At 41.0% G+C, this 20439-nt stretch overlaps 1 protein-coding gene across 3 annotated transcripts in view; it reads left to right on the top strand.

Moving 5' to 3' along the window:
* The window catches only part of SV2C (synaptic vesicle glycoprotein 2C), a 289177-nt gene that overhangs the window by 51226 nt on the left and 217512 nt on the right, over positions 1 to 20439 (top strand). The window lies entirely within an intron of this gene.

Here is a 20439-nt window from a genome sequence, read left to right as displayed (position 1 = left end):
AACATGCTTATGTGTCTATTAAATCTATGTGTTTCAGAGTCTATGAAAGAAAGTAAAAATACTTAGTATCTATGTTTCCATGGGACTTCCTTAAACTAAAGCTTCAAAAACAAAAGTATACAATTCTTTTTGTGGAAATCTAGTAACTTTGTTAAGTAGTGTTACTATCATTGATGCTGAGAAATTTTCTGGGTGATTAAAATTAAATGCCATATCCTAACTTGCTCTATGACAACACAGGAGAGACAATCATGGGTGAGAAAACGATATACATCTTTTTATTCCTTTAATGCTCGTTTCTTTTATATGAGGCACTCCTAGTATTTGTTTCTTTACGCTTAGCTAAAAGAAATGGATCCATGAAAGTAGATTGTGTAGGTTGAAGGGGTGGGAGTCAGGAGCATATTTTGCATATTTTGCTGGTACACTCATTTGTGTGTTCCACTCAAACGCAGATATCACCATGCTTCAGAGAAGGGTCCTTGGTCATTCATCAAATTGACCATCTCAGCAGATCAGTTTTGCATCTAGCTCTGTATTTCACTTTTGTTTTTTTCTTTTGGTGAGCAAGTATATCCAACTGTAAGCCTAGACATCAAAATATGTATTGAGATTTTGCTAAAGGAATATATCAGCAGAATGTATAAAGAAGATAGATCCTTAGAAATATATCCTCACGAATATTTAATAATTGCCAGCTTACATTTAGAATAAAAAATAAAAATATTTTAATGTTATGATCCTACCATTTAAACTGGGAACACTACAGAAAAATCTAAGCCCAACTTGCCTGTGTGCCTTTATCTTCTTGGTGCTGTGTGAAGGCACAGTATGACATATGGTTATCTTATCAAACTACCCTCTAAACCCAGAAACCCTGGTGATGTTACCCATCCCCAGGTGGCATTTAGAAGTGTAGATAATGCTGCAGCACAATTGGAGCCCAGATATTCTCATCTGTCCATAAATGCTGCCTGCTTTAGTGAATGAAAAATGTGTCCCCAGGAGTGTATAGTTTCACTCAATGTTGTGAGTCCCCAACAGGAGCATTTTAATGGTTTCATAACTGTGCCTTCCAGACTCACATTTCAATTATTTTGCCATTGTAATTTCATTCATAATTGCATTCTTACAGAGTCTTTTTAGACAAGCATTGAAATTGTTTTGCCATTTTCATTTCATCAAATAATAGCTTTGTAATATAATTACCACACTAAGTCATAGCAATAGGATCAAAATATAAGAAAGCAGGATGCATGACCCATGTTTGGTGGCATTTTGAGAATATAGATTTGCAAAATACTTTCTCATTTGCTACTAAGCATTGTGTCATTTTCCTCAAGGAAGACCAGGAACAAAAATATGGCCTAATTTATGTTTTAATTATTTGGGAGATTGAGCCCCTCTTTGTGTTTGCTAAAAGATTGACTTAAAGGTAGCTAAGGGCATACAGTGTGTGCGTGTGTCTCTGTGTATGGTCTGTGTGTATATATAACACTGTTAATTGGGCCAGAAGAAGTTAGAGTAAATATTTAATAATCTAATAATCTGCTCTTTGGAAGAACAAGGGCAGTCACTTTAAGATAATCTGTTCTCTATTGCTAATGTCTATTTATTAAAAACTTATTGCGTGTAAGGCACAGTATTTTCACAAGAATAATAGGACAAAAAAAGAGAGAGAGACAAGGTTTCTCTATCCAAGGAAATTACAGTCTAATATGGAGAAATCACAAATGGGTAGATTGCCAGTGTAGATACCCAGTATCAGTAGCCGTAAGACAAGTGTAAATAAAGAGACTTCGAGCAGGGAGAACATGTTACAGGGTAAGGTCCTGTCTAAAGCGGTGGAGAGAAGGAATGGATTTCAGAGCTGCTCCAGAGGTAGAGTCAGCAAAGATTTGCTCACTGATCAGTTTGGAGTGGGGAGGAGGGGACAATTAATGAAATAATGGCAGTTCATTCAATTAAGTCAGGCAGAGTATAGATTTTAGCAGGAGAGAGAAAGATGAAAATGTTTGGTTTGAGACCCTCTCATTCTGAGGTCCTTGGGGACAATCGTAGAGGAATGCCAATGGGCTAGTCCCCACATGAGCTGAAATGCCCAGAGATTTGGAAGCCATCTTGTTTAAGACAACACTGCCAATGACCTTAACCAGGGAGAGAATGGTTTCCTGATGAATACTATTTATGGAGCTGGGGTGGAGGAGGAATCATTAGGAGGCAAAGGAACAGCCAGAGAAAGAGGAGCAGTCAGAATAAAGGGAGGTCTGGAAGTTGGTGGAAGTAGGAAGAGATGTATAGCTTTCAGGTGCCGCAGTCTCGAAGTAGAGGCTAAAACCCCTCAGCCTCTCAATCTCTCAGACCTGGCAATTAAGAGTTGTTGGCTGCTGCAAACAGCTCTTAAGACCTACACAACTGTCTTGCATGCTCTGCTCATGTACCCCAAAACCTATAATCCAATAAAAAATTAAAAAAAAAAAAGATGAACACAGTAAGCACAGTAAACACAATGAGCCAGACTAGGAAGGTTTTAAGCCTTTGTATTAAGTGAAGTGAAAATGTGTCCTCCGGATTCCCAGCCCCTGGTCACCAGGCAGGGTTTTCCAGGACATCAGGCATTCTTCCCTCCCATTTGCTGTGGCTAGAGTGGATGCTGTGGAAGTGAGCCCTCTCAGGCCACAGCTGACTTAGCTTTTTGTCCAGTGGTTGTTGAGGGGGTAGGGTTGGTTCTAAGATTACCCATAGGCAGGAAGGATGTGCAACCATTTTCAGCTCAGCCCTACTCTGACTCTAGCCCATTAGAGCAGAACAAACAGCGTGCTGGCGCCTCTTCCCTTGCATCAGAGAGGTTGGCCTCCCGCTCACTGGCTTATTTCCTTCTAAGACCCACCCAGTGAAGCAGAAAAATTAATAATTATTGGTTCAACTGCTTTATTGCTGAGGGTTATAAAGATGAGTGATATTTAGGAACTAAAATATTATCACAGCCAGGTGTTGACGAATATAAAATAGATGAAAGGCATCATATACTAACCCAAAATGTACTTTTAATAACTAAACCTGAACTAATTAATAGTGAAGCATCCTGTCTTTCTTTTATCCTTTTCAGAGCAAATATCAACTGCTACCCCTAACTCCCATATGTGTTGGTAGTTTTCAGGACAGGAGTTTTAGTAGCATAAGCAAGACAGGGCCAAATTGCTTTGGGAAGAATCGTGAATGTTGTTGAGAAAAGTGGAGGTAGCAGGAACGTTTCATTTGCTGAGCATTAATCGAGTACCAGCTCTGAGGCAGGCACCCAACAAGGTAATTAAGAAGATATTCTGATTAGTGTGTTGTGATCTTTTCATTCAGGAACTTTTTGTTTTGCAATGTGACAAATACACTTGTGATAAATGTTAGTGCTTTATGTGGTTTTTTTTTTCTATGACAGAGGTACTGAATAAAATGCTGTAGGATTGCCAAGGAGGGAATGACTAAGTTTGCCTTTGGGAACCGATGAAAACCCATCTAGGAACTGACATTTAAACAGGGTTTTGAACCATGGTGCATGTATACCTGTGTAACAAACCTGCGTGTTCTGCACATGTATCTCAGAGCTTAAAATTTAAAAATAAATAAATAAATAGTATAAACAGGGTTTTGAGAACTGAGTAAGAATTTACCAGGCAGATAAGAGGAAGAATGGCACTTCAGGAAGATGTTATAATTGCCCAGTAGCCTGGGCTTGGTAGGCAATTATGTGAACTTACGTGTGGCAAAGGTAGAAGTGTTGGAGCTGACAAGTCACGCTGTGGATATACTGTGAAAGACCTTAATGCCAAGACAGGGGTTGGATTTTATCATTAAATCATTAGACCTGTGTTTTAGAAAGCTGCCTCTGGCAGCAGTATGGAGAGAGAATTAGATGGGAGAGAGACTTAAAATGTCAAATGAGCATGGACTTTAAGCCACTTATTTGTGTGACCATTTGCAAGTAATTTAAATTTCTCTGTGCCTCAGTTTTCATATCTGCACATTGGCAATAAGAATACCCAATTAGATTGGGAGGATTAAATGTGATAATGTATTTATAGCTCTTAGCAAAGCATTGACTGTATAGAAAATGCTAATGAATGATAGCTGCTATAATAATTAATAGAATTGTGAATATCAGGAGGCCCAGGTAAAACATGACAAAATCCCAAACTGTATCAGTTAATAGGGTGAGAGAGACATCAGAATTGGAAGCATTTCTGGAAGAGAAATGGAAAAATTTTATGAACGAGAAAGATAAGTAGGTAGGTGAGGTTGATAGCCACAGGATTAGCCAGGTACATGGGAGGCAGAGCAGATGGATAGGCTAATGAAGTCTATTTTGGAGGGTGTTAGTCTGCCAGGTAAACTGAAAAGGGAGGTTTAACCAGAGAACACAGCTAAACAGGAGGCAGACAATGACTCATGAAGAGAGCAGGCAGCTTAGCAAGGGATTAGAGAGTCTTCTGGCCCCAAAATAACTAACCAGAAGTAAATTTCTCTGTATGACACTTTCAGATTTTGTAATTAAAAAATATATATTCTTAATACAGTCCTCTTTAAAGCTCCCCTTTCTCTTTAGAACCAGTGGACATATTTAAAATTTGGTCTATATGCTCCTCCAGACAAGCTAATTAGAGGCGCTTGTTCTATGGAGTCCTCTTTGGAGCTGCAGTGGGAGTGGGGAGGAGTGGTGACGGACCCCTTCTGGCATCCCTTCCCTCTGCTTCATCAGAGCAGGCTCAGATTCACCATTTATGTGTGTAAAGGATTCCATAGCGAAACAACAAAATATTTTAACATCTTATCTGTAATATCAGTGACTTCAGTGGTCACACTGATGTTACAGGTTCGGTGTTTGATGAAGTAATGTTATGAAGTAGCCACGATGTGTGGGGGCATGGCCTAAGGCCCTGAAAGAAAGATTGAGATTAAAAAGATTTGGCTTCTATTACCAGGGGGAATCATGGTATTTCTCAGCTGTTGGTTCCTTAGTGACTTAGGCAAACCCTGTCATTTTAAAGATGAAGATAGGAGACCTAGAGAGTTCAATTGACTTGTCCTATCTGTAGCTGGATATTAGCTGAGGCAGACTCTGGAACACATATACCAACTCTTAATCCTGTGTTCCTTTCCAGTTCCCTAACATTTTCAGTTAAAGCCCTTTTAATGGGGATACCCCCGAGAAGAACACGAGGCTCTCCATTCCTGGTGAAAATACACCACTCTGGTATGTCAAGCAAGATAAAGGGGATCTGGAAATTCACTTTTTGCTTGTGAAGTCAGACTGAGTAGTCACCTGTTGAACTTGTACATTTTCTCTGCTTTTCAAAAACCTTAACAGCAGATATTACCTATTTTTTTTGTAATTATAAACTATACATAATGGCAAATATATGGTCACAAATGAGAAATTTGGTTGCCTTGGAGAATTAACCTATAAAATTAGCCCATAGTCATCTTAAAGAGGCAGAGTAGCAGAAAAAATAAAGAAAGAGAATGTAAGCCTCACGGGAAGCAGGGATTTTGTCCGTTGTTCCCTGCTGTATCCTCCTGCCCAGACCAGTGGGTGGTACATAATAGGATCTCCACAAATATTTGTTGAATGAATGAATAACAAGTGTCTGAGATCTTTAACACTTTGAAAACTAACTGAAGATATGAACGTATCTAAAGTAAAATGTATTATTTTGAATTGAAACTCAGTAGAGGAAGAATACCAAAGAGAAGGTCATACATGCAGATGTCAGCAGTGCCCTTCCAAACAGTGCTCAGGGTTGAGGTGCCCTGACCTAAAGCTTTAGCCTATCTATTTTGGGGCCACATATATTCCTACTGTAGGGAAAGATGCATTAGGCATCCTTGGCCTGGAATTAGTGAAGACATGGCTTCTGCAGCAAAGACCTCTCATTCTCATTCCATGTTCCAGAGCAACTTGAGGATTGCAGATTCAGCTTTCTCTCGAGCTTGCCCATCAGAAATATGCTGGCCAAAGAATGCCAGTTTTCTTGGGAGTTCTGTTTCTTATTTTAATTGGCCAATTGGCATTCTGTTTTTTTCTGTCAGTAGTGGTGAGGTTGGCCATTGGGAGTCTGTTTCTAAGAGAGAGCTGTCCTTAGTGTGCTGACATGTTGGGTTTCTGAGCATACAAGACCAGGTCCAAACCAGTCTTGCATCCTAGGAGGCCTACTTTGGTGTTCACCTAGGTTTCCTGGAAAAATATTCCATCTTCATAGATACTATAAAATTTATTTTTTCTGTTACTCAGCCTCTTTAAGATGGCTTTGCACTATGGACTAATTTTATAGGTTAAAATAGATAGAGCATGTTTTCAACCTCTCTTTCTATAGTTGTTTGTTTGTTTGTTTTGAGATGGAGTCTCACTCTGTCACCTAAGATGGAGTGCAGTGGCACAATCTTGGCTCACTGCAACCTCCACCTCTTTGGTTCAAGTGATTCTCCTGCCTCAGCCTCCCAAGTAGCTGAGACTACAGGCACACACCATCACACCTGGCTAATTTATATATTTTTAGTAGAGATGGGGTTTCACTATGTTGGCCAGGCTGATCTCGAACTCCTGACCTCAGGTGATCCACTCCTCTTGGCCTCCCAAAGTGCTGGGATTACAGGTGTGAGCCACTGTACCTGGCCTCTAAAGTTTTTACGTGGATGCTGGAATTCCTTGAAATACAGAGAATTAATTCCCCCGTGCCCCTTTGCTTTGTTTGCCACTTCTACAAAGAGTAGTTTCTTTGAGAGAAGACCTGGATAGTTATGACCTGCACCCTTATTCCTTTAGGTTTTAACAAAAGAAGAAATATCCTTTTGGGATTTCCTTTAAAACATCTGCAATATTAGCTAGAGTTGGTTGGTATATTGGGTGAAAACAGATAGACCAATAACATCAAAGGATTAAAAAGACAATACTTTTACATACAACTGGAATTTTCCTTTTTTCCACTTTTATAAACTCTTGAAAGTTTTAAAAATATTTCTAAATCATTCTAGAATAAATATAGATATTTACAAATGTGGGATATATTTCTGGATAGAAATGAAGTAGTGGTTTTTGTTGTACTTTGTTTTGCTCTCAGCTGTACCAAGTCAGACTACTTGGCATTCCTATATCTTCTATTGGTGGCTGGAATATCCACTCAGCCAAAATTTATTGAGTGTCTACTATGTGACAAGCACTGTTTAGACTCTAGAAATATAATAGTAAATAAAACAAAATATCTCTAGTAGACCTTGAGCATGTTTCAACCTCTCTTTCTACAGTTTTTACTTGCATGCCGGAATTCCTTGAAATATACATAATTCATTCCCCGCATATCCCTTTGCTTTGTTTGCCACTTCTAGAAAGGGTAGTTTCTTGAGAGAAGACTTGGATAGATAATGACCTGAACCCTTATTCCTTTAGGGATTAACAGAAGAAAAAATATTCTGTGGGGCTTTTTAGCTACTTTATTGAGATATATCTGGGTCTGAAAACAACCAGCTTCAAACTTCTGAGACTTCCTTTTGTTAGTTTCATCAACTGTTGTTTTCCACAAGACTGCAGGCGGAGTGCAGTGACCGGCTCACAGTGCGTTGAACCAGTCTTTAGAGTGTGTCTAACCCCTGCTCGGTGCTGCTGGGTAGACCAGCATATCCAAGCTGATGACAAAGAGTGACACGGAGTTTTTCCTCTTTTAACTTTATTCCAAATTTTTGATGATGTGGCATCTGAGTGTGGCCTAAATTTTAAGATCCATTAAGCTTTTTTCCCTAAAAGTGTGCACTGCAGACTTCAGGATTGGCAGCTCTGTTCCCTGCCCAATTCTTTGTCCTCAGCATCCATGTCTGTATCTCTCATGGAACTTTATTCTTTGTTGTGTACGCACCCTCTGGCTCTGTTTAGCCTCTCAGAAATCACAGTGATCCTAATTGGAATTAAAAAGTTATTGGTTCATGGAGCACATCCTGTCTACCAACACTAGCAAAATCTTATTTGGATTCATTATTGCAAAATTGGAAAAGGAGATTCAATAATTTATCGCCATTACGGTCCTGGATCTTATTTCCTCTTGCCTTTCAAATTATCCTGGGAGGAGAGAGGCTTCTGACATCAGAGCAGAGTTGGACCAAGCAGCCTGAAAAGACTCCTTCATCCAAAGAGTCGGATTCACTTTCACAGGACAGGAAATGAACAAAAAAGCCCTGTCTCATTCCTGAAACTGGCCAATAAGTAGCATTCTGGCACAGTGAGAGTTTGATAGGAAAATATCCTTCTGCTACCCTGAGGGTCATGGAGGGTTTTCCATAACACAGCTCTGAACCTGCAGGCAGATTTCTCTTTTCCTGCACTCTGAATTTCTGTATCCCTATATCCTAGAACAATCTAGGATGAGGATTCTGATAGGAATCCTCACTAACACTGACAATGGCCTTACATATATTTATCCAGTCTGGGACTCTACCTAAAGTCACTAGAGAACTTGCTGATGTATTTTCAGGTTGGAGAATTTGTTCATGTGGACTTCACTTTAAATAAGGCAGTTGAAGCCTACTATGGTGGCTCACACCTATAATCTCAGCACTTTGTGAGGCCGAGGCGGTCAGATCACTTGAGGTCAGGAGTTTGAGACCAGCCTGGCCAACATGATGAAACCCCATCTCTACCAAAAATACAAAAATTATCCGGGCATGGTGGTGTGTGCCTGTAGTCCCAGCTCCTCGGGAGGCTAAGGCAGGAGAATCACTTGAACCCGAGAGGTGGTGGTTGCAGTGAGCCAAGATTGTGCCACTGCACTCTAGCCTCGGTGACAGTACGAGAGTCCATCTCAGAAAAAAAATTTAAATTTAAAATATTAAAAACTAAAAAACAAATAAGGCAATTGAATTATTAATCATCTAATAATTGGATCAAGTCAAATAGAAATAATACAGACTCATAGGTTAGATTTCAGATTATCAATATGCAGTTCTACCCTTTCATGTGAAATCTAAGTATCCTCACATAAACAGTAGCAAGGGCCTTTAAATGGTCTGAGCTTCCTGCTGAACAATTAGTATGAGAAACTGTTCATCACATTCTTCTCAATGGATCCATCTGATAAATTACTGATTAAGTACTTCTAACAAGCATATTTGCAAACCAACATTTTTACCATAAATTTAGAAATTTGTTTTTGGCCCGTAAGATCATGAGAGAAAAAGTGAAAGAAGTAAATGGGTGTAGTTCTTACCTTTAATTTCAAAATTGAGGTCTGTAAATCAAATTGAAAACGATGAGGAAACCATGAGTTTTTCCAATAAAATTTTTTTTACTCTGAGGAATTTGCTTAAAAATAGAACTTAATGATCTCTAAATTATTTTCACATCTCTCTGTTTTGATCTTGTTTAATGTGCTTATAATCATAACTGCAATTATTATGTAAATACAGTTTAGTTCATCTTTACTCACTTCATGTTATTTCACATAAAGATATTGGAGAATCAGTACAGTTTATTGTGGGTATTAGTGAGTGTATAGCCATTCATAATTCACTGTTACAGCACCTCGCTTATCCATCCTGTTACTGAGCATTTGAATGTATCCAGTTTTTTGCTTATTCTATGAAAATAACGCTCCAATTAATGTCATCATTAAAATTACTCTTTTGTTTGGGACATTTAGTTGGCATGTTTTCCCAAAGCAGAAATGAAAGTTACTAAGGAGTATATGATATTTTAATTTCTTTTTCAAAAACATTAACATAAGTAATACTGAAAGAAGAAAATAATATGACAAATATTAAATGAAGTTGGAAATGCCAGACAACACAGGCCCAAGGAATAGTCAAGGCTGAGTGGGAAGTCCTTTGCATATTCTCCAAATATGGTATCCCTTCGAGTTCTTCTTAAGGAAATTGGTTGCAGTGATGATGATGAAAAGACAGTAGTGTGCCCTGGGGCAAACATTAGTGGTCAGATGAGGAGACACAGAGAGAGGATAAAGGGTATCCCATCTTAGGTGCTTACCCTCCAAACAATGAAGTAGTCCCTAATCCATTACCCCAGAAGTGAGCTCATTCTCCCATGTCCAACTCTAGGCTGGCATTTCTCAACAGCAGTCCCAGTGACAAGGACAGGTCTGTGCTGTGTGACACTGTCCCACACATTGCAGGATGTTTACCAGCTGTGGCCTCTGGCCACCAAATGTGAGCAGTGCTTCCCAGGCATCGCTTAAAACATGTGCCTCACCACACTCCAGACAAGGCCTCTCGAATGCAATTTCTACATGACCCCCAGGAAACAATCGGGACCAGGGCTCCGGCTCTGGTGGTGACATTACCACAGCAGCAGTGGAGACTGGATTTCAGTGTGGGGGAAACAGAAGAATTGTCTCTTGTGCTGGCTTTCTGCCCTCCCAGGAGTGATTCTGTATCTTTTAGGATTGCAGTTTTAATATTGAGGATCTCTTACCAATCTTGACAATGGTCTTGAATCTTTTCCTAACTAATGTGTATTGGAAAACCAAGGCAGTCATCAGATGAGCTGTTCTTGGAGTTGTAGAGCTTAGAGAGGAAAGGTGATTTAGTGCTCACAGAATCAAACACCCTGAATTTTAAGAAGAGAAAAACTGAAGTCAAGTAAGAAGGCAATGACTCGCATAGAGGCACATGCCATTACCGGGGAGGTAGGAATGAAAACTTGGTGTGTCTGATTTTCAGACTGGGATTTTCTCCATCCAAAAAGTGCACAATCTCAGATGGTGGTGGTAGTTACACAACAATGTGAATGTACTTCACATCACATCACAGTAAGATGAGAAATGTTGTGTTCTGTGTATTTTATACAATAGAAAATGCAGTGTTCCTATGCATTCAGGAACGAAGAGCTATTTCTCAATGTTAAAATATTGCTTATTTCTGACACTAAATTTATTTTTTCACTATCAAGACCGAGCCTGGAAACAGTGAAGCTGACAGCTGAGAAACTGCTGAAACCCTAATGAAAGCACTTTCCAGAGCCAACTTACACTGTGGGGCTGCCATGTACAATTGTGCAGGGTGTGTCCTGCATAAAAGGACCTGGGCTTGTAGAAGAGGTGCGTTTGGAATCCAGCCCTTTCCCTCACTAAGCCATCATCTTGGTTTAGGGCTGTTTCTACTTACCTTGAGGAAAGGATGATCTTCACTAATCCCTCTTTCTTGAGGGAGCTCCTTTTCCTGATTCATCCACCCAGATGAATCTGCCTTTTCCCAATCCACATAGAAGTGTCTTCTGTCCCAGGAGGCTGTTACTTGATGATCAACTTTAGATAGTGGGGAATCTGAGGAGATGCCAAAGGAGAAGGGAGGTAAGAAACCATGACCTTACCCTTCCAAGAAGTGATGGCAGATGCAGAATATTCAGAAGATGAGAACCGTTTAAAGGGAAAACATGACTAAAGTGCAAATGTAATTTGGTAAACACTCATATAAGCAATTACAGCTGTGGATATAAGTACAGTCAGATTAATCTCAGGTTTTTATTTTTAGTAAATTATGTGTTTAATTTTCTTAAAATATTTGGGAAATGCTGAGAAATGAGGGAAATTTGAGTTTATAAGTACCCTGCATGTTAATGACCCAGCATGATAGAATTGGAGAGAATGGACTGTCTTCTCTAGCTGAGCCCCAGGCCCATGAGAAGAGCTCATGCAGAGCAGAACTAAGCTACAGCCACCAGGGATTTTGTGGGGAAGATTACCTCCATGCTTGTAGGGGCCCGTGCAGTTTGCCTGCCCATAGCTCCCCTCTTCATGAGTACCTGGGAGAGCCATTCTGTTTAGGTACACAGCAGAGGAGCAAGCTCCTAGAGCAAAAGTTAAAGGGGCTACTTAATGTTCAGTGTGCACTTTGTGAGGTTCGGCAGGTAAGATCTTAAAGTCAGAAGCTGCTCTACTTAGTATGGGATGTCAACAAGGTACTTCAAAGTAGGTACTAGAGCATGTCTTTCTTCTAAGAGACTAAGATTTTGTTGTCATTAAGAGAAACAAGCATTTGTGGAATACTTTTCTAGTATTTGAATGGCCAAAGATCAATACACAGAATAAATTACAGTCCTGATGGCTTTTAGTATTTACATTTAGATAATTATGATGTCCAAAGAGAAGAGAAAGAGATGCTTTAAGTCATTACCAAAAATATCTTAGTCCTTGAGAGGGATTTGCTGAACCAAAGTGTGAATGAAGTCTGTGTGTCCCCTTTTCTGCAAAGAAGCTGACACCACATGATGCAAAGGCCTGCCCTTAACCCAGTTAATATGAACATGACATGGCACCAAGGAGGGGAGAGAATCAACAGGGAGAGTTCAAGTTTTCAGCTCCTAAGCAAGATCTTTGAGTGGAGGTGGGAGAGGTCCTTTCACCCTTTCCTAATGACTACATGAAACCAAATCTACCCTAAAGGCCCCTCCTCTCCTCCTGGGAGATGGTGGTGCCATTGTCCAGATAGGTGGGACACATTTGGGAGAGATTTTGGGAACACAGTTTCACCTTCACATTTAAGAATCCAGTTTACTCCTGCGGCCTTGTTTGAACTCTCAACATGTAATAATAATTATATATTGCCATCCTTGCCTTCTGTAAGCTCACTTCAGTTGGTGTAGGAAAGATATTTCTACCACACACAAAAAGATACTTCTCCTAGGGGTTCATGTGGAAATGAAAACACAATGTGTTCCACTCCACGTGAAAAGCAAGGCTGCTATTTCTGTAGCACAATGCTTTCTGACAAGGACGAAGCTGAAGTGTCATGAAGCTACTCACCTGGCGGTGGCATCAGCATCTCGTGCCTCTTAAGTCAAACAGGGCAAAAGCAGTCCTGTGGGTGTTACAGGAAAGGTCCTGATCCAGACCCCTAGAGAGGGTTCTTGGATCTCACACAAGTAAGAATTCAGGGCAACTCCACAGTAAAAGCAAGTTTATAAAGAAAGTAAAGGAATAAAAGAATAGCTACTCCATAGAGCAGCCCTGAGGGCTTCTCGTTGCCCATTTTTATGGTTATTTCTTAATAATATGCTTAAACAAGGGGTAGATTATTCGTGCCTCCCTTTCTAGACCATGTAGAGTAACTTCCTGACATTGCCATGGCATTTGTAAACTGTCATGGCGCTGGTGGGGGTGTAGCACTGAGGATGACCAGAGGTCACCCTTGTCGCCATCTTGGTTTTGGTGGGTTTTGGACAGTTTATTTACTACAACCTGTTTTATCAGCAAGGTCTTTATGACCTGTATTTTGTGCTGACCTCCTGTCTCATCCTGTGTCTTAAAATGCCTTATCCATCTGGGAATGCAGCCCAGCAGATCTCAGCCTCATTTTACCCAGCTCCTATTCCAGACTGAGTTGGTCTGGTTCAAACACCTCTGACATGGGGGCTAATGACATCAGAACTGGAAAGAAGGATAAAAAAGGAACCAGATAAAAGAAACAAAAGCAAAACAAAACAAAAATACCCAATGTAAAATAAACAAAAAAAAAGTTTTAAAAAGGAAAACATTAAGTGCTGACTAATGCCACAACATGGATGAAACTGGAAACATGGTATTAAGTGAAATGCACCAGACACAGAGGACAAATATTGTCTATGAATTTTCTAGAATAGGCAACCTCATGGAGGTGGAGAGTGGATTCGAATTAGCAGGGACTCTAATAGAATTACTTAGGGCTCCACCTAAGGGAGAGGGGAATGGAAAGGTACAATGAGAACAGCTATAGGTTTAGGGTGATGAGGAAGTTTTGGACATAGATAATGGTGATGATTGACAACAATGTGACTGCAACCAATACCATTGAATTGTACACTAAAAATAATTAGAATGGAAAAGTTTATATGCTACATACATTTTAACACAATACAAAAAGAAAAACTTAGAAGTCCTTTAGGAGGTGAGTGGGTCCTCCTAGTCACACTCAGAGATAGGGAGGGCTCACTCTTTTCCTGTGTTTGAGGAGGTGCTGGGGCCGGCGGTGCATCCTGTGTGGATATATAGAGGTACTTGTGTCCTAACAGGGCAGCCTTCTCTACTCTGTGTCTTGAAGTTTCACAGGAATCAGGATGCGTATGTGGCCCCCAATTCTGTGTCCGTGGCAGCTATTCCTATAGCTTTCTTCCTGACGGGTCCAGAGCACTTCAGCATGGAGTTTGCCATAACAGCCTCTCCTTTGTCTGGACTGCTGAATTTCTTTTGAGCTTCCTGGGGAATCTGAGAGTAGAGGTTGGGACTTGGTTAGGCTACTTGGAAATCAGAGGGGAACAAGTATGCAACCTAAAACATTCTGTAGGTCATTTGTAGTTCGCGTGCAGTCAGATAAAATAAACGTTAGATTAAAAAAATGTGACTTCATTTATGTAACTTTTTTGACAAGGTATTTAGTTTAGGTAAATAAGCTTACCTCTACAAGAGTCACAGCTCTTTTTGCTTAAGCTTATTTTTTAAATGGAAATCAAACATGTCGTGTATATTCTTTTTGAAATTTATCATACATAATTTAAATGCATCCTGATAATTCACAATATCTATTTTTATTTTTCATGGAATACATTTTTTTTCTATACACCTTTCTGTCATGCTGTTATTGCTGCCATTTCAACTGCCCCTAATTCATTCCTTGATATTTCTGTGCTGTGGTTTAGGATGCTAAAGAGACTAGTTAGTAATTATATATTAAATAAGAGCAAATAGCGATAAAGTCAGTGCTTGGCTTTACAACTGAGCTTTGGGCCAGATATTTAGGGTGTCCAGTAGCCAAGTTCAAAGTTCTGGAAGAGTGTGCTAAGTATACTAGAAATTTGGCTTTTGATATGTAACTATCATCTTTCTTTTTTCAAATTGCAAATAGCTCTCTGCAAATAATGTACAGTGCTCAACTGTGCACCAGTTAGAAATGTCAAGGGGCTGGCTTAAATTATTTTTTGTGTGTATCTGGCTAGGGTATAAATAGTTTAAGAGTTTAGAATTAATACAAAACAGGTTTAAGATTTTAAAATTTTAACTCCCTTATTCTTTGTGACATGGTCACCAGCCATGACTATTCCTTTCATCCTCTGGGCTTTCCTTTTTTTTTTTTTCTTTTTTCTTTTTTCTCTTTAGAGACAGAATTTCACTCTGTTGCCCAGGCTGGAGTACAGTGTTGCAATCACTGCTCACTGTAGCCTCAACCTCCTGGGCTCTCCCTCCTGAGTAGCTGGGACTATAGGTGCACACCACCATGCCTGGCTAATTTCTTTTTAAATTTTTTGTAGAGTCAGAGTCTCATTATGTTGCCCAGGCTGGTCTTGAACTCCTGGCCTCAAACAATCCTCCTACCTTGGCTTCCCAAAGTGTTGAGATTATAGGCATGAGGCACCATGCCAGGGCTCCAGCCTCTGTTTCTAATGGGTCTTGTGATAGAGACTTTTGTGCCCACCGCCAACTTGCAAATGTTGTTCTGACCATTCCTGGGAGAAAGAGGGTGGAGAGTTTGGGTCACACCTAGTCTTCGCTAGTTAGTATATAGATTGATTTAAATGTCTTTGAATGGCATTCAAAACTCTGCACAATTTGACCCTATTTTTCCAGTCTTAATCTGCCACTCACTCTCCCCACATGATATTCCAAGGTCAGGGGTAGTTAGGGTTGCTAGATGCTTATATTAAAAAAGTATTTGTTGTTGATCTGAAATTCAGATGTAACTGGGCAACCCTACCACTAGTGTTGATGACCACAGGAGGGAGGAGAGACTAGAGTTTGGTTCTTGCCTTCTGTATACCAGGCATGGTCATATCAGTCATATTAATTTCATTATCTCATTTAATCAGAATCACATCCAATCTCAGACCTTCTGAATCAGTGCTAGGCGTGGAGCCTGAGAAACTGTGTGTATGTCTTACGAGCATTCCAAATGATTCCTTTTCAAAAGGAGTTTCAGAAACACCATGACCTAGACCAGTGCCCCCCAGGCATCAGTGTGCATGCAGGTCACCTGACATTAGAGTTGAAGTGTTGGTTTTGATACTGCAGACCTAGAGTGGGGCTTCAGGTTCTGCATGCCCACCACCTCCCATGAGACACTGAGGCTGCTGGTTGCAAACCCCACTTGGAGTGGTGCAGTCCTGAGCCTCCCAGCCAAGAAGCAGCAGCTCCCCCAGCAGTTGTGATAATGAAGATTATAAATGATGTTATGTTTTTAAATAATCAGAAGTGGGATATATGTGGAAGTATTTGTCTTATTCACCAAAATACAGTAACATCTATGTGTGAAGGGTGAAGTTTAGTGTACCATTTTTGAGGAAACTTTTTTTAAAAGTAAATATCTTATCCACAGCTGAGGGATTCACATTTTTTTCTCTACTAAGTGGATATTGGCTTATTTTTGCTGGTTTTTCTTTCTTATACACAGTGGGGGGACATCTGTCCCTAATCACATTTACAGCTTCAAATCCCAGAATGGACTCCAGATGTGCAGGGCACAATGTGATTCCGCTTTGTGGAAATAGTTTCTCAGTGCCAGAGTCATGGTGATAAAGTTATAATATGACTCCTTCAGTTTTCCTCCCCTCCTAGCTGCATGAAAGTAAATCATTTTACTGAGAGTAGTTTAGTTTACTCAGCAGAATCTAGTTAGATCAGAAATATTAAAGGTACAACTGTGTCAAAGAACTGACGGAAAATTGGAAGAGTTAACCAAACTGCTCACAAAGACAAAAGGAGGTCCTGCTGCAGAATCGGAATCGCTTTAGCCATAAACATGCACACCCAAATGGAGGCAGGTTATGTAGGTGGCAGGTGGTCAGCTTCTCAGTGCCCTTTATCTGTCGATTTAATATCTATTTATTTTTCTAACCTCTAATGAGTAGAGATTAGATTGGAGATGTCTCTGTGGAATATCACCTTTCAAAATTTAGCCGTTCTCACACAGAAAGCACACCAGCAGCAGCCCATTCATTCATCTGTTAATTCATCCCATTCTTTTTTTTTGAGACCAGGTGTCACTCTGTTTCCCAGGCTGGCGTGCAGTGGCATAATCACAGCTCACTGCAGTTTTGACCTCCCAGGCTCAAGTGATCCTCCCACTTTAGCCTCCTGAGTAGCTGGGACCACAGACATGTGCCACTGCACCTGGCTAATTTTTTTATTTTTTGTGGAGATGGCAGCCTCCCTTTATTGCCCATGTTGGTCTCAAACTCCTGGCCTTAGGCGATCAATCCCACCTCAGCCTCAAAAAGTAGTAGAATTACAGGATTGAAACATGACGCACAACCCATTCATCAAATTCTTACCGAGTCAGTGCAAGCCACTGCAATCTGTTGTGTGGCAAATACAAAGATCAACCCGATATAAACTGTCTGCACAAGGCACTTGTCATCAGAATCATACCGGAAGCAGAGGACCAAGAGATTCATTCCATTTAAGGGAGGAGTGGATTTTTAAACAGGCTTTCAGGAGACTGTGGTATTTGAGCCAGGCTTCAAGTTATGGATAGAATTTGCACTTGCAGAGTTGGAGATGGGGAAGTGATGTTTCTGAAAGACAGAACAAACTGAGCAAAGGCACAAAGGCATGGGAATCTTGGGTGGAGCATTGTGAATAGATTACGGTTCCAGTTTTTTGAAATGGAACATACAGGAAAGCAATTGGAAACGTGGGGTGGGACCTACCTGTTGTTGGAGAGCTTGAAATGAATTTGTTTTGGTGCCAATGGGGAGTGGTTGATGTGTGAGCAGCAGAAGAATGACATGGTGAAATGTCATTTGGGAGACTGCAGTGTGTGGAATGGATTGGACTGGTGCAAACTTGAGATGGGAATTAGCTGAGGCACATCTGAAATAGTCTGGCTTTCAGGTGAGAGGGCCTGGCTATGGGCAATGGAGAGGAGAAGGTGTTTGTGGGCAAATTCCTGAACCTAAACAACCATGAGCTATGGGTGCAGTGGGGAGGACCATGTCGTACGGTACTGGGACCTCCAGCCCAGGTGTTATGCCTTAATACGAGATTGGAGTTCTGAGGTTGGCAGGGAGGTGGGAGAGCCCACATGAATGAAGGAAGATGTGTTTTGTTATCCTGAACTGTAAGAGCAAGAATTGAGTGTGTCTTCTTCACACAGTGCCCTTAGCAGAGCCTGGGTCACAAGTGGTGCCCAGTGAATCTTTGTTGAGGTTGGAATGCCAGCCAGGCTGCTAAGGAAACTGTCCAGGAAAGTGGTTGGAAGTGGCTCCTGGGGCTTCTTGGGGAAACTAGCCCTAGAGATGGACATTTGGGTGATCTTGGAATAGAGGTGCAACAGAGCCCTCAGGAAAGAGAGGGAGCTACAGATGGATCTTTAGTGATGCCTTAGGGGATGAGAGAAGTCCTAAAATAAATGGTTTGAATGTAGGGAAAGTCTTAGTTGCCTGGAGGCCAAGAGCAAAAAGGATTTCAGAAAGGAGTAAGTAGGCACAACAGATGAGTGCTTCTGAGGGCTGGGGCTGAGATGAGGGCACAGTGGGGGCGTGGCAGTGGCCGAAAGTCCTTCTGAGGGGATGGGACTGAGAGAAAGACACAGGCAGTGGCTGTGAGAAGGCTGTTCTGGAGGTGGCAGCAACAGACGTCAGATGAATCACTCGATTTGTTTTAAATGTAGAATTTTAAAGGAAAGGAAACAAATCAGTGTTTAAACATTGGCTACAAAGTACTTTGATATATTTTTTAGATAATACTTCTAATAACACAAGTGTACTATAGACTAGAGCAGCTGAAAAAATACTAGTCATCTTCTGCAAGAGAAAATTTCCATCTTTGTAGCCATTTGGGTCATTAAGTGCCAGTAATTGCATCCAGGGTATGTATTTATAAGAGCTACATTGGCGAAATAGGAGAGGACTGTGTCAGCTGCTGCTATCTTATTTTATTTATTTTTCCATATTGAAAACTGTGTCAGTTACAAGCACCTCTGGACTTAACAATAAAATGAACTTTGCTGAAATGTTAGCATGTAGGTAGTCAAACAGCAATTATAAAGTGGTACAAAATCACCCAGGGCAGGGGTGTGGTGGGAAGGCAGCTACCAGTTGATCACTCCTTCTTTGGGTTTGAGCTGACTAAAGTCAGAGGATCCTCTAACACTGCACACTACAACTTTCCCTGTGGCTTTCTGCTGGATCAGTAAAGAATCCTCCTGTCCCCCAGCCCCTCCCAACACTGGACACACTGGCCTTATAAGGTAGGGATGTAGGCAGTTTGTGGCTGATATTAATGTGATGTTTACCCCTGCAGACTGGTGCTGCACATCATATGGCGTGTGGGATCACAGAACATATTTTCTCCACCAAAAGGCAGTGAATTATTTCTCCAGAGATGCCATTATTTCCTCCTCAAAGAGAAATAAATTATATAGCTACGATATGGGAGTAATACACCCTGGATGGATCCCTCTGAGGCCTGAAGCCTAGGGGAGAACCCGGGAAAGGCCAAGGTACTGCCAAATTCTCCCCAGCCTGGGAAGGTTGCTTCCTCCAAACTCTCCAGGGCATCCTGAGCTACTCCTACTTGGTAGGGACCCACAGCTCTTTCCCCAGCTCAGAGGCTGAAAGGAGTTCCTAGGAATGGCCTCTCTCCCTGAGCTTCCTCTCATCATAGAGGACTGACTTGAGTCTACTGGGAGCTAAGTTGGTAGGCTGAGCCCGATAAAACATTGACCACCCACCCTTTCTGATATTGTACCTTCCTTGGCAGCTCAGCCTCATTTTGGTGTCTCTCAGCTCTCCTAATGTTCCTCCTGTAGTTTTCTCTCTGCCTCCTAAAGAGGGACTTCCCAAGAGTTGGCCCTTGGTGCTTTGTTGTCTTTCTGGGTTTTGTGACTCCAGTTGCCTTTCTTTACTTAGTCATCCAGCAAGCACTTATTTCATGTTTACCTCTGTCCAGGTTTCCGAATAGGTGATGGAGTTGCAAAGCCATGATCCCTGCTCCTGAGAGCTTACAGGCCAAAGAGGGACACAGATGTTTAACAAAGGAGGGCACCGAATTTCTACAGATGCTATACCGAGGAGATTCAAAAGAAGGGGTGGTGAGTGCTCTCAGAGGGCAAAGGCAGGACTGCAAAGATTAGGTAGAGGCAACCTTAGACTTTTCTGATGATTTCCAGGCTGGTGGCTTCAAGTGTTTTGTTAGATATTTCCATTAGGTTGTGCAGAAAAGAGGTACAGAATGGACAGAGGCTTGGAGGCAGAGCTGGACTTGAATCCTTAATCTATTGGTTAAGAGTTTACAACTCTGGAACAAGGAAATAGATAGTATTCTTTATCTTGCAGAATAAAAACATACTGTTATCACTTTTCCAGAGCATCTCATCCTTAGTCCCTAATCTAGGGGCGTCAGCATGCAGAAAAGAAGCAAGGTAAAGACTGTGAGAGACCGCATCAGTGACCTGGTAGTAGTCATGGACTACAAAGTAAAGGAA

Source organism: Callithrix jacchus, chromosome 2 (assembly GCF_049354715.1).
Source record: "Callithrix jacchus isolate 240 chromosome 2, calJac240_pri, whole genome shotgun sequence".
Taxonomy (NCBI): Eukaryota; Metazoa; Chordata; class Mammalia; order Primates; family Cebidae; genus Callithrix; species Callithrix jacchus.
The sequence above is the reverse complement of the archived record's forward strand: the minus strand, read 5'-3'. Positions and strand labels throughout refer to the sequence as shown.